The sequence below is a fragment of the Opisthocomus hoazin genome, chromosome Z (assembly GCF_030867145.1).
Source record: "Opisthocomus hoazin isolate bOpiHoa1 chromosome Z, bOpiHoa1.hap1, whole genome shotgun sequence".
In the NCBI taxonomy this organism is placed as follows: Eukaryota; Metazoa; Chordata; class Aves; order Opisthocomiformes; family Opisthocomidae; genus Opisthocomus; species Opisthocomus hoazin.
In genome coordinates this window covers 65,126,643-65,139,240 of record NC_134454.1, presented here as the reverse complement: position 1 = coordinate 65,139,240, position 12,598 = coordinate 65,126,643, and positions in this window count along the sequence as shown.

Below are 12,598 nucleotides of genomic sequence, written 5' to 3'. Positions count from 1 at the left end.
TTCCAGAAACTATAAGCTGAAAAGACATGAAAGTCATGTCAAAACAATGCAGCAGGATACTTAAAAGAAGCCTTCCTACAGCAATACGGTTAAAGAAAATAACCCTACTAATGAGCGGGATGCCAAAAATCCTGTTAGACGACTGAAACAGGGAAGCCTTCTTTTCCTGGAGACAGCCATTAACCTGCATCACACAAAATGTTGCAGTGAGAAGCTGCAGCTGATAATAATTTAAAATTTTCCTTTTCAAAGGAGCACAGGGCCAAATTCTGCTTTTGCTAGGTCACTAGAAAAAGCAAGGAAATCTGCTATTTTAAATCGTGTGTGTCCCTTGGGCATATAAAAGGCGTATCCCTGTTTTATATGGAGTCTCTGCAGGTCAGTATTGTTACTCAGTAGTACAGGTCAGCAGAAGACTCAAGCATATGCTTAATTCTCATTCATTTCAATGGTTAAGCACATGTTCAGAGATTTGGCTAAACCAAAGTTTCCTTCTCCTGTTCTTCAAGATATATTTGGGCTGTATTCCAAAGCCCATTAAAATTTGTCTGAGGCCACCCACCGACTGCAATGCATCTGGGATTTCATTGCAGAGCACTCAGCCCACCCTAAAATGCCCGTTTTTCACAAAGATGTGCTTCAACACTTACAAACAGCTGAGTGCTTTTCCAATCTCAATGTCAAAAAACAAGCAGTCCAGAAAGCAAACTGCTTTCTGCTCCAGGGCATCTCTGAGTAGCTGCCTGGTCTGCAGACTACTCTTACTGTCTAAACCAAGTGAAGAGATAAGCTGGGTTTATTTTTATTCCTTGCCTGGGTTTCAGACCATTTGTAATTAATCCTCTAGTTGCACTGGTAGGCTGGGACATGGCGCCTACGATTGTTTGTGGTCCCCAGCTGGTGAGACTACCCTTTCCACCAAAGGTAAGCAGAGAGTAGAAGTGGAGAAACCTCCTCTTTCCACAATTTTTTCCATCCCTAATTAACACAAGATCTTGCCAAGCAGAATCTTTAAAAAAAAAAATTACGCCATTCTGCTTCTATTGTTTATTTACTTACGTAGACCCAACCAGCCATGGCACTGCAGTATGTCATCACTACTGCCATTACGCAGTTCAGAAGAGAGGTGGGTGGGAAAGTTGGGGCACAGAGAAGGAAAAGGACTTGCTCAAGATTGTGCAGAAGATGAATGGCAGAGCCAGAAACTAAGCCAGGTCCCCCATGCCCCTGTCCTCTCTTACCGGACCTCACTATTACAGTGAAATGCTGACTGAGAGCAGAGTTTCACTTCAAGCAAAACATTCACAAGTAGTTTTGGAGGTTCAGCCTGTTGACCAGCTCATTCAGGGTCCACTTCTCTGGGGTGCCCAGCAGCAGGTGAGATGCTGAGCGGCCAATGTGACGACACGTTTCTGGCAGGGCAGAACACCCTGCCTGACTCCAGGCATCACTACTGGGGTCCATCAGGCTCTGAGGACATTTCCAAGGTTTGGCTTAGAAGCTGGCATGGCTTTCTGTGCAGGGGCAGGAAGAAGGACTGGGTGTTCAGCTGTCTCACAAAGACTGAAATAACTGTGAGCATCGCAGTAGTGCAACACAGCCGTCCTCTCAGCCTTGTCCTGTGAAAGGACACATGGAAATGGAGAAAGAACTTTTAAGGTACCATGGCACACATGAGGCTATAACCCCTCAGTGAGCGCAGGCTGCTTATATCTTCTCATCAGAGTAAGAAAAAAAAAAAAGTTTATTATCTAACTAGCCATGAAATTTAAACTGGGGCAAATGGGAGTTTGATTTCTTTTCAGATAAAAGAGATGTTAAAAATGAGAATTTTATCTTGCGTGGAGGCGTGAGGAAGTATGAGACAGAATCCTTCTTGATTACAATCTTCCATCATTTTGATTTTATAATTACTGAATGGAATCAATCAGCTTCCAATTGTTACCTTGGCAAAATATTAAAACATCATTACTTGTCATACTTATTTCACACTTTAGCAAATTTTAATAAACTGAATACATGAGAAATGGTCATATTATCTTTCACAGCACTGGGATGCTAATGACATTTCTATTGATTTTAATTCACATTTGTTGGTCAAAATAACTCAGATTCAGGAAAGGCATGGAATCCCATAATCAACACTAACAAATGAAGACTGCTGAGCACTGAAATGGCTAAAATGGAATCATTAATCAGAAATATCATAAAATAATTGCCAATGAGCTAGGGAGGTCTTGTCTTCCTAATCATCACCCTTTATGGTCTATCGATCCATTTATAAGGGGTACATGTTGGTGACCTCTCCGTGAGAGCGCTAGGATGGAGGTAAAGGAGAGCACCACAAAGCAGGCAACGCAAGACGAGCAGGGGAAGCCGTCTCGGACACAGCTGTCCATCAGCCATGACAGCCATTTTCACCACCCCGGCATTTTGGTGGGAAGCCAGGATGCCTCCTTGGGGATCTGGCCTTGCTGTGGTGGAGTCCTTTTCCTCATGGTGCTCATTGCCCAGGCGAGACAGGACAAGCCATTGGACCTGCCAGCAGAGTCCCTGCCAGCACCAGCCTCTATGGCTGTGGTGGTGAATCCCACAGTACCATGTGTATGCCAGCTCTCGTTCCTGCTGTGTCAGCCCAGTCCATGCAGGGTAGCAATGCCTCTTCCATCAATAGAGGGATGTGGAGCAGTTTTGAGAGGCTTTTTGGGGGTTCTGAATACCTTTTAAATACAAATTATAGGACAGTCTGCTTCTCTTACCACCTGTACTGTGAGTAAACTAATACTCTAAGTTATCCAACTAACCTAAATAATTCAACCTAGTAAGACAAGCAGAGATACTCACTGCTCAATATTTCCAAAAGTTTTAAAAATCTAGTCCAACCAGCACTTTTTGGATGAAATATATTTCGTTGTTTGAACTCATATTGATGCTTTCTCTCCTACTTCTAAGAACAATTTAATAGCAAGATGATGTAATTAGATCTTGAATTACTCAGACTTCATTACTATTGTCAATACATTGCAGAACATTTACTAGTATACTCTGAAAGTTATAAATAATTAAAACTTAAATACATTTGTTGAATTAATACAGTACATTTTGTGATACATTTTTTTCCTTCTTCTCCCATGCTCCAATACTGAGGTGCTATATAGCCTACAGATCTGCAAGCTTTTAAAAATCAGCTCATCTCTAAGCCCTTGAGGAGTGCCATTAACACCAACAGAGCTAGACACAGCTTTAAAGTTGAGCATATGCAGAAGTGTTTGCAAGACCAAGATTTAGCTTTCCTGCCTTCTACTGATCTCCTTGAGCTCCCATGTCTGTCAGTGGAGTAAGTAGGTTTACCATCCCGTAAGGCAACCCAATAATTGTGTCTCAAGCCTTTATTGTTTTAATGCATGCACTCACAGACATACGCAATCCACTGATTTACAGCAGCATTTCAGCAGTCATGGAGCACATTAGCAAAACTGTAACTTAGCTGAACTACTACCAGAAACCTTAATTGTCCCTCTCCTCATCGTCACCAAATGTAAACATGGATGGGCAGGAGTACTATATGACATGGTTTTACTGTGTGTAATGCAAAACAAAACCTTTATCAGTGCCCTTAAATAGGGTGTGTTTGTTCTATCGGTGCTGTGATTTTTGTTTCGGAAGCCTCACACATCATAGAAGTATGGATGTAGTGTTGTATTTCTGTCATAAGCACAACGATTTGAGACCCAGCTTTACTAGGCATAGAGAGTGTATACTTACTGTGGTAACCCTTAGAAACCATGTCTCGTCCTGTTACACAGTATACTCGCACACGTAACTGTTCAGCACTCTCTGCCCTAAAAACTGCTGACTCCTTTGCAATGCGTCATACAGGAGCAGATGAAGTAGTTTATGCATAGCATCCATTGCAAATCATTTAACTACATAAAGAAAGTGAGATATAGGTACTCAGAAAACAACAGGTGGCATGTTCCTTGGTATATTCCTGCAGGAAACAAAGGACAAATTCCCTGCATTGCCCCTGTTGTAGAGATTATCATTTAAGCAGCGAAAGAGGCTCCTCCAAGCTGCGCTGTGAGCACAGGCAAGCCAGAGGTGAGGGTCACTTCTACACCATACAGTACTGAATGAAACACAGAGATGTCAGGAGGGATGGAGGGGACCTCTTCAGAATTTGGCATGGATGAGTAGATGTCTACGCACAACGCGAACTGGGAACATAAGAAAGAGCTGCACAAAGCTGCATCATCTCAGAGTTTGACTCTTGGGTGTTTTAAAAATATATCAGGGCTGACTGCATGTCACTGGGTCATGTTACAGGCTTGGGCAGCACATTTCAAGGCTGTTCAAGTCAAGTTTTCCTGATACTCTCTCCCTCTTCTATCAGACATATCTGCTAGGCTAACTAAGGCATTCTCGTAAGCAGCAGCAACATTGCAAAAGCTAATACTTATTTTCAGATCTATCTCTGCTAAAGGTAAAATACAAATATATACAGCAGGTAAATGGAACTGAGATTGGAGCCATAATGAAGGGAATCATGGAAGCAGCCAGTGAGCTGGACGAGCAGCGCTAAAACCCAATAGATTGTAAATACTAATATTCTCCCACTGCAAGATGATAAAACATGTTTCCCTTGTCCCCTTCCACCTCCTCAGAATGGGAGATACCATAACGCTCAAATGCTTTAGCAGAAGCACATACTACACTGGTTTTTTATGCTTCTTGGTGCTTAAAATCACTACTCCAAGCAAAGCCACTCGTGCACTTGCCTTCAGTTTGAGGCTCCAAGCAAGCTCTCCCAAACAAATTGTTCATACCCACAAAACCAAGAAATTCTGGCCTCTGAATTTCCTTGGCAACAGGTCAGCAGCCAGCAAAACATCCTCTGATATCAGCCCACAGGACTTCATGTCCTCACCAGGAAAATGTGGTACCAAGAAAACAAAACCACACTAACTCACCAGGAAGCCAGCAGCATTTTTCTTCTGATTATAGCAGCTCAGGAACAATCAGGCGCTGTCCTTCACATCCAAAGGCACAAGAAGAGACGCTAAGTTTTATCTTGTTGACGATTTGTTGATTAACGGCTTCTTAACAGTCGAGGTCATTTACTGTATATCCAACATGACTGACGCAACACGCCGTGGTAATAATCTCATATCAGAGCGACATCAAAAATGAGCTTTGAGGACAGAATTCTCCCTTTCCTATTCCCACATAATGGCCATTTATAAAGCTACAACAAGCCTCAAAGTGCACCTTGAAACATCAAATTTAAATATAGAAGCCTGACTTGCAAATTAAAATGAATGTAGGAGAGTTTACTCGCTATAGGTTTTGAGCCTTACGGGCCTCTAATGGTATCACTGTTATAAAAAAGTATATCAGTAAAATAAAGACAGTGACACAAAACCAATAAAGCAGATAAATTTGGAGTCAAGGAATCATTCTTACACTGCCTTAGTCCCTAAAAGAATAAAATGTGTTGCTAAACTAAAGCCTCAACAAGATGTCATCTACTCTTCCTGTTTTCCTTTCCATGGTCACTGGTTACCAGGGTTTCTCCCTTCTAATCAGTTCCTTTTTAATATCTTGTTCATACTGGGTGAAACATTGGCTCTGGAGCACACTGGCTCTGAGATTTTCCATTTACTTCATCAGGGCCAGGACTTCACACTTGGATTTTGCTGTGCCTGTGGCTTGGCATAGCCCTGCAGTGCCCCTTCTGCCCTGCACCTCTGCCTGCTGCCTGCCCTTCCCAACCCTCTGTCCACCACACATCCCCACAGCTCCATCGGTAGCAAGAAACTCTTACCTCTTACTGAGTGCATGGCTCATATATGTGTATGTGTATGGATACGGATATAGATATGGATATGTATATGTATCTATGTGTGTATATCTCTAATTCCAAGGAGGGAAAGATAAAGTACATACCCCTAAACTAGAGATTTTGAATATGTATAAGTTCCACTGCCATATTACCTCACACAGTTATCCTACCCCAGGATGCAGCTGCACAGCCCAGGCCACCTCAGAGCATCAGGACACTGGAGAGGTGTCATCTCCTGGTCGCCAGGATTTGCCTCCCCTCTGCTCTAAATTAGGTGGGACTTGGACTGCAGTTCCTGCAGGTCTGATATGTGGTCAGGTGCATGGGGACATTCCTGTCCTCCCTTCACTGAGGGTCATGGCTCTCCTGGGGCTTTCGTTTTGTGTAGTCCTCTGCTTGTCTGGCCATGGGCTGACATGGGTGAGTCACCACCATAGGGAAGAGAGAGACATGCGGGTTTCAGGACTGGGGAGGGGCTGCAGGTGAATGGGACACTCTCGTAACTTGTTGATATTGCCCTTCTCTGTTATAACCATAATACACTTTTAACATCTTTGTAGATGTATATGGAAGTGTCAATTCTGTTGTTATTATGTATTGTTAAAGAAGCTATAAATGCCTTATGACTCAAGGATCTCCAGTCAGAAGAGAAGAGCTTAAAAATGGAACAAAATTGCCATCCATAATTTAAATGGGCAGCACTCCCATTGAAAAATGCTTTTCAATTTAAACTCTATTAACAGGAAATTAGGAGATCTCCCATCACAGTGTTATTGTTTATTTTAAAATGAAAACTAAGAACATAAAAATACTATCAGCACAAATGTTTGATAGACCCAGAAATAAATTAAACCGTCTATTACTTTTTTTTTTACCCCCAATGTTTATCTTATAGTCTCCCGCAATTTAAATCTAATAGACAAAACTATTAAGAAGGTAGTGTAAATTGAAATTTTGGGCCAACTCCTCATTGCTCTGAAATCAATGACAGAACTGCCATTGATTTCCATAACATCAGGATTTAGACTCAGGTGTTTGTATTAACAGTAAAGACACCAGAAAAGGGGCTGACCCTTGACTCTTTGCATGACCAATCTTCCACCGGTGTCAAGAGGAGAACACCACAATCATCATTTGTAAAACAAAAGTTTCATATTCGTTGTCTGGATTCACTTGTAAAAAATATATCTAGATATAGATGTGATGTGTATGCATTTAGGGATAAACATATGCATACATTCGTGTGTGGCTGCCGGTGCAGCTGTGTGTACCTATATATGTCAGTGTAAGTATCCCACTGCACTGCCAAGGTGGCAAAGAGAGTGTAATATGTTGGCTCTGGGAATTTAGTCCCTGTTAAATAGTTACATGTGCAATGCAGAGTTCAGCAAAACAGATAAGTCAATATTCCAGCATATGGAGTTCCGTGTTTTTATTTGCGGAGCAACCAGTAGCCTGAGGCATAGTTCTCAAGTGTCAAAAACTACCTGATTTAGAAAAATGACAACAACACATGCCTTTTCTTCCAGGAAAGATTCTGAAAATTCCTCTTTTCAATTTCGACAGAAATATAGTAACACCAATCTTTCTCATAACACGCTGGTTCTTCTGTGGCAATGTCTAAAAACAAGAAGTCTAAAGAGATGCAAAAAGGAGAACAAAAAGGCTAGCTAGAATTTTGCAGACCTCAAGAAAAACATAAACTGTAATCGCATTCACAATTAAAATGTTCCCAATCATTGCAAGACAGCCAAGAAAGTTCCTAGCTTTCTTTAATTTATTATTTTTATTTTTATATGAACTGTATTGGCTCAGTCATTCCTTGATCAAGTTTTCATCAAGGTTTGCTTTTCCCATATTGTGTTTTTAGCTAAGAATTTCCACGTGTTTACAGTAAAGAAACGTGACTTTTTGCAGTATGAAACTGCTTGTTTTTCTAGCTCATATCTCTTGTCATATGCCCCAAGGGCTTGGTCTCCACGAACCAACCAAACCCCACAGAGCACCAATAAAACCTGATAATAACTAACAGTGTCAAAACATCTAGGTAAATGGGACAATGCCCTTCAGTGAGCAACAATTTATAGGAGCACTCCTAAAGAGGGAAACAAGTGTATAGGATGAGGTTGGTTCTTCCGTGACTTCAGCAGCAAAACCTGCCCCATCCCCCCAGGCTGACTCCCAGTCCTCTTCTCCCTCCGGGTCGGTGCCCCGAGCCCAGCTCACAATATGCCCTTGATACAGCAGCGTGCTGCAAATGAGAGCAGCTTCTCCACGTGTTTCAGCTCCTTCGGCGCTGGGATGCCTGCGCCACAGGCCAAGCCTGCTCCCAGGTCCGCACGTCCATCAAAGAGAGCGAGAGAGGAAGAAGCAGCACCGGGAGCTGCTGGGCTACTGGGGTTGGGTTTCCTGACACTTTGCCTCTCAGGCTTGGATTTTCTAATCAAGTAAGGTGAAGCCTTCTTTTATGAGGAACATCCAAAATACCCCTCTCCCGCGTAGATTTTCTATGGGGTTCAATCAAGGGTGAACACAGACAGGTGCCAGCCCCTCAAAGGTGTCACAGAATCACAGAATGGTAGGGGTTGGAAGGGACCTCTGTGGATCATCGAGTCCAACCCTCCTGCTGAAACAGGGTCACCTACAGCAGGCTGCACAGGACCTTGTCCAGGCGGGTCTTGAATATCTCCAGAGAAGGAGACTCTACAACCTCCCTGGGCAGCCTGGTGTCCTCCATGGCACCTCCCGTTTCTGTCCAGGCTGTCATTTTCATGAAAATTATTTTAAATCAATGCTTCTACATCTCTAGCTGAAATTAGCCCATAGGTCCAGGTGAAAGGAGCAAGCACGCAGACATAGATGCACTCTGTATGGCAACAACAGCTCTCTTTTTGTGGGGAAAAGGGGCAAAAAGGATAGGTCTTTGCCATTATTGGTACTGACGCCAAACTTCCTGACAGGAACTCATACAGGAAAAGGCATGTTGATTTCTTGGTGCTGCAGAGGATATCAAGCTGCAAGACCTCTTAGCTGTCCCAGTTAAATCCCCAGGCTTTTCCTCAGATCCTCTTGCGCTATGTGACTGCCATCAGAGCTGAAATCTCTCTCTCCTGGCAGCTCAGATGTTCGTGCTGCTCTGAGCCCCCCCACCCTCTCTGCTCCATCCCCTCTGCAGCTTCAGGTTTCTCCAGCGGCTGCATCTCCAGAGGCTATAGGGTCAACACATCTCCTCCTGAGGGTGCATTGCTCGTCTGATGTCCCCACTGCATGGGGGAATCTGCAGCAGCTGCCAGACTGAAGACAGTTTTGCACCAGCATCATCCCAGACACATTAGATATATCTACGGGGTAGGTCAAAAGGAGGAACAGGCCTGCTCTGCCTCCCCGGCAGGACGTCAGCCATGCCATCACGGAAGGTGTGTGGCCACGTCAGCCTGGTGCTGAGCTGAGCAATAATCCTTCTACATGCATGCAGCAGGCACTCACTCCAGCTGAGCCTCTCGCCACAGCATGCTCAGGCTGAGCTGCTTGGTGTCCAACCAGCTTGGAGCATGGGCAGAGCCAGCACCATCCCTCCAGGCTGCCCCGTGGCTGTACATTAATGGCTGTAAGACTAAAGCTCTCCATGTCATGGCACATTTCAAGTGCTTCCAGCTGCTCCAGATATGAGAAAAATGAGCCTTGGTAATACGCTGCACTAGCAGGACGGAGACATGACATCTCCCTCAGCTCACAATCCCAATAATTTTTATCAGGAGACAGAGAGCAGCTAGATGGCCTCCAGTATGGACTACCAACTTAGCCAGCGCTTGTTCCTGAAATCTGGTAATCTCCTTCTTCCATATGCCATCTGTCTTTACACTCACTATCGAATCCAGCCCTAGCACAACAGGCCACTCTGTTGGTTTCAGTGGACCCACCCTTGTGGACCCCAGTGTCAGATCTTGCCCTTTATCATCCATGATCCTACAGGGCTGCCCATCAGCTGCTGCTCTCTGAGTGCACACAAAGCAACCATTCATGCAGGAGCATCCGCTCCAAGCGAGCTCAGTGATCTCAGGCTGTTGCAATAACCTTGCATAAATCCTTTCTCCTTTTCTTTGTTAATCCACATACTGAAGGAAAGGCCACTTCAAAGTGAGACTCTCGCCCTGCCTGACATCATGGCACTTTGAGATAATTCAGAGCAGTTATGATAAATGTTCTGACTGCTGGCATCAAGAAACAACGGGCTCACAGCAACATAAGATTAAACATGTTTCTACAGTTATCTGGGAAATTGTCTTGCTGACCATGTCCTTTCTTGCTACTTTTTACTGCCTGAAACAAACAGAGAACCTTAGAGGGTTGTGTGAAATACAGCTGCAGCACTTTAGACCCCCACAAAAGGCAAGGAAGCTCTGTCAGAAGAGAGTTTTCATTTGTCAGGTAGGAAAGGACAAGTTTGTAGCCTCTGCACCACAGGCTCCTCTTGGTCCACTTGAGAAGGAAGCAGTGCTGCTTACAAGGGCTAAATCTCACTGCAGGGAAGGTAATGCTGCACCGTTAGCTTGATGGAGTGAAGTTACACTCTGTCAAGAAAGAACAAGCCCGGGTGGCAAAAGCCAAAAGGATTTGCAGTAAGAGGAAGCATGTCCTGCCAAGGCAGAATGCAATGCGAGCCTTGATCCCAGCCACCACCTGTGCCAAGGAGCCTGGTACTCTAGCCCAGCCATGAAAACACTCAGCCTTGCCAAGGATCAAGTGAGAGCAGATGGAGCACGCTGGGGAGCACGAAAACATGAGCTCAGAGCTGTAGGCAGGACCAGACTTCGAAAGAAAAAGAAGCAAGAAGTAGTTCATCAGAGCACCTCTATCTTAACCCCTCTCCTTGCGAAAGCCACTCAAACCATTTCCCAACCTCAGCCTGGTGCCCAGGTGTGTTCACCACTTAATTTCCTAGCTAAGTGTGGGCTCGATGAGTGGTCAGTGAGATGGATTGAGAACTGCAGAACACTGGCAGAACTCAGAGGGTTGTCATCAGAGGCACTGAGCCCAGTTGGAGGCCGGTAACTAGAGGTGTCCCCCAGGGGTCAGTACTGGGCCCAGTCTTGTTTAACTTCTTTATCAACGACCTGGATGAAGAGTTAGAATGTACCCTCAGCAAGTTTGCTGATGATACCAAACTGGGAGGAGTGGTAGATACACCAGAAGGCTGTGCTGCCATTCAGCGTGACCTGGATAGGCTGGAAAGTTGGGCAGAGAGGAACCTGATGAGGCTCAACAAGGGCAAGTGCAGGGTCCTGCACCTGGGGAGGAACAACCCCATCCATCAGTACAGGCTTGGGGCGGACCTGCTGGAGAGCAGCTCTGTGGAGAGGGACCTGGGTGGGCTGGTGGACGACAGGTTGACTATGAGCCAGCAGTGTGCCCTGGCTGCCAAGAAAGCTAACGGGATTCTGGGATGTATCAAGAGGAGTGTGGCCAGCAGGTCGAGGGAGGTTCTCCTTCCCCTCTACACTGCCCTAGTGAGGTCCCATCTGGAGTACTCTGTCCATTTCTGGGCTCCCCACTTCAAGAAAGATGAGGAGCTGCTGAAGAGTGTCCAGCAGAGGGCTACAAGGATGGTGAGGGGACTGGAACATCTCTCCTACGAGGAGAGGCTGAGGGAGCTGGGCTTGTTCAGCCTGAAGAAGAGAAGGCTGTGAGGGCACCTTATAAATGCTTACAAATATCTGAAGGGTGGGTGTCAGGAGGATGGGGCCAAGCTCTTTTCAGTGGTGCCCAGTGACAGGACAAGGGGCAATGGGCACAAACTGAAGCAGAGGAAGTTCCGTCTGAACATGAGGAAGAACTTCTTCCCTCTGAGGGTGACGGAGCACTGGAACAGGCTGCCCAGGGAGGTTGTGGAGTCTCCTTCTCTGGAGATATTCAAGACCCGCCTGGACAAGGTCCTGTGCAGCCTGCTGTAGGTGACCCTGCTTCGACAGGAGGGTTGGACTAGATGACCCACAGAGGTCCCTTTCAACCTCTATCATTCTGTGATTCTGTGATTCACTGCTGCTGGATGTGTGCTTTTCTACCAGCCTGCTTTCCTAAGCATTGCCTACAGGTAATTCCACTGGCTTTGCGTTCATCGTCTCCCGAGATATTTTTACGTGTTGGCCACCCTTAGCTACTGATGGACCAGCAGACGTCTGAGAGACATTCATTTCCCAGACTTTTGTCAAAATACGCAGCCAGGCAGAGGAGAGAGACCTAGACCAGTGTCCCACTAGGGAAAAGTCTTCAGTATGAGTTTGACCCAACTACCAGATAATAGAGAATCCACATAGATTAAGACCATTCTAAATGCCTCAATAGCAGGAAAAGTTTCATTCAGGCTTAATTAAAGATTCAGTGGCTAGAAAGTCATTCTAGACAAACCACATGTCATTTATAGCTATGGGTTTGGCAATAAAAATATTCCTGTGTTCACAGTGCCTTTTTTAATTTCTCTTCCCTCTTCTCCTCACCTTACCTGCTTCATAATGATGTTCTTTAAATCAAAAAAAGTCTTTTGTTCAGCCCTATGTTCCAATATGGGCAAAAATGTATCCTCAGCGTAAGATCTAGCTCTCTAGGGACCAGGCACTATTATACCTCTTGTCAAACCAAGACCTGAGGAATACCGGTATGGATGTTAACAACTAACGGTATGGGGAAGAAGCATGATATATCCCAGGACAACATAAAAGAACACAGCTGCCTGTTCAAGCAGTAACATACACACAAGAG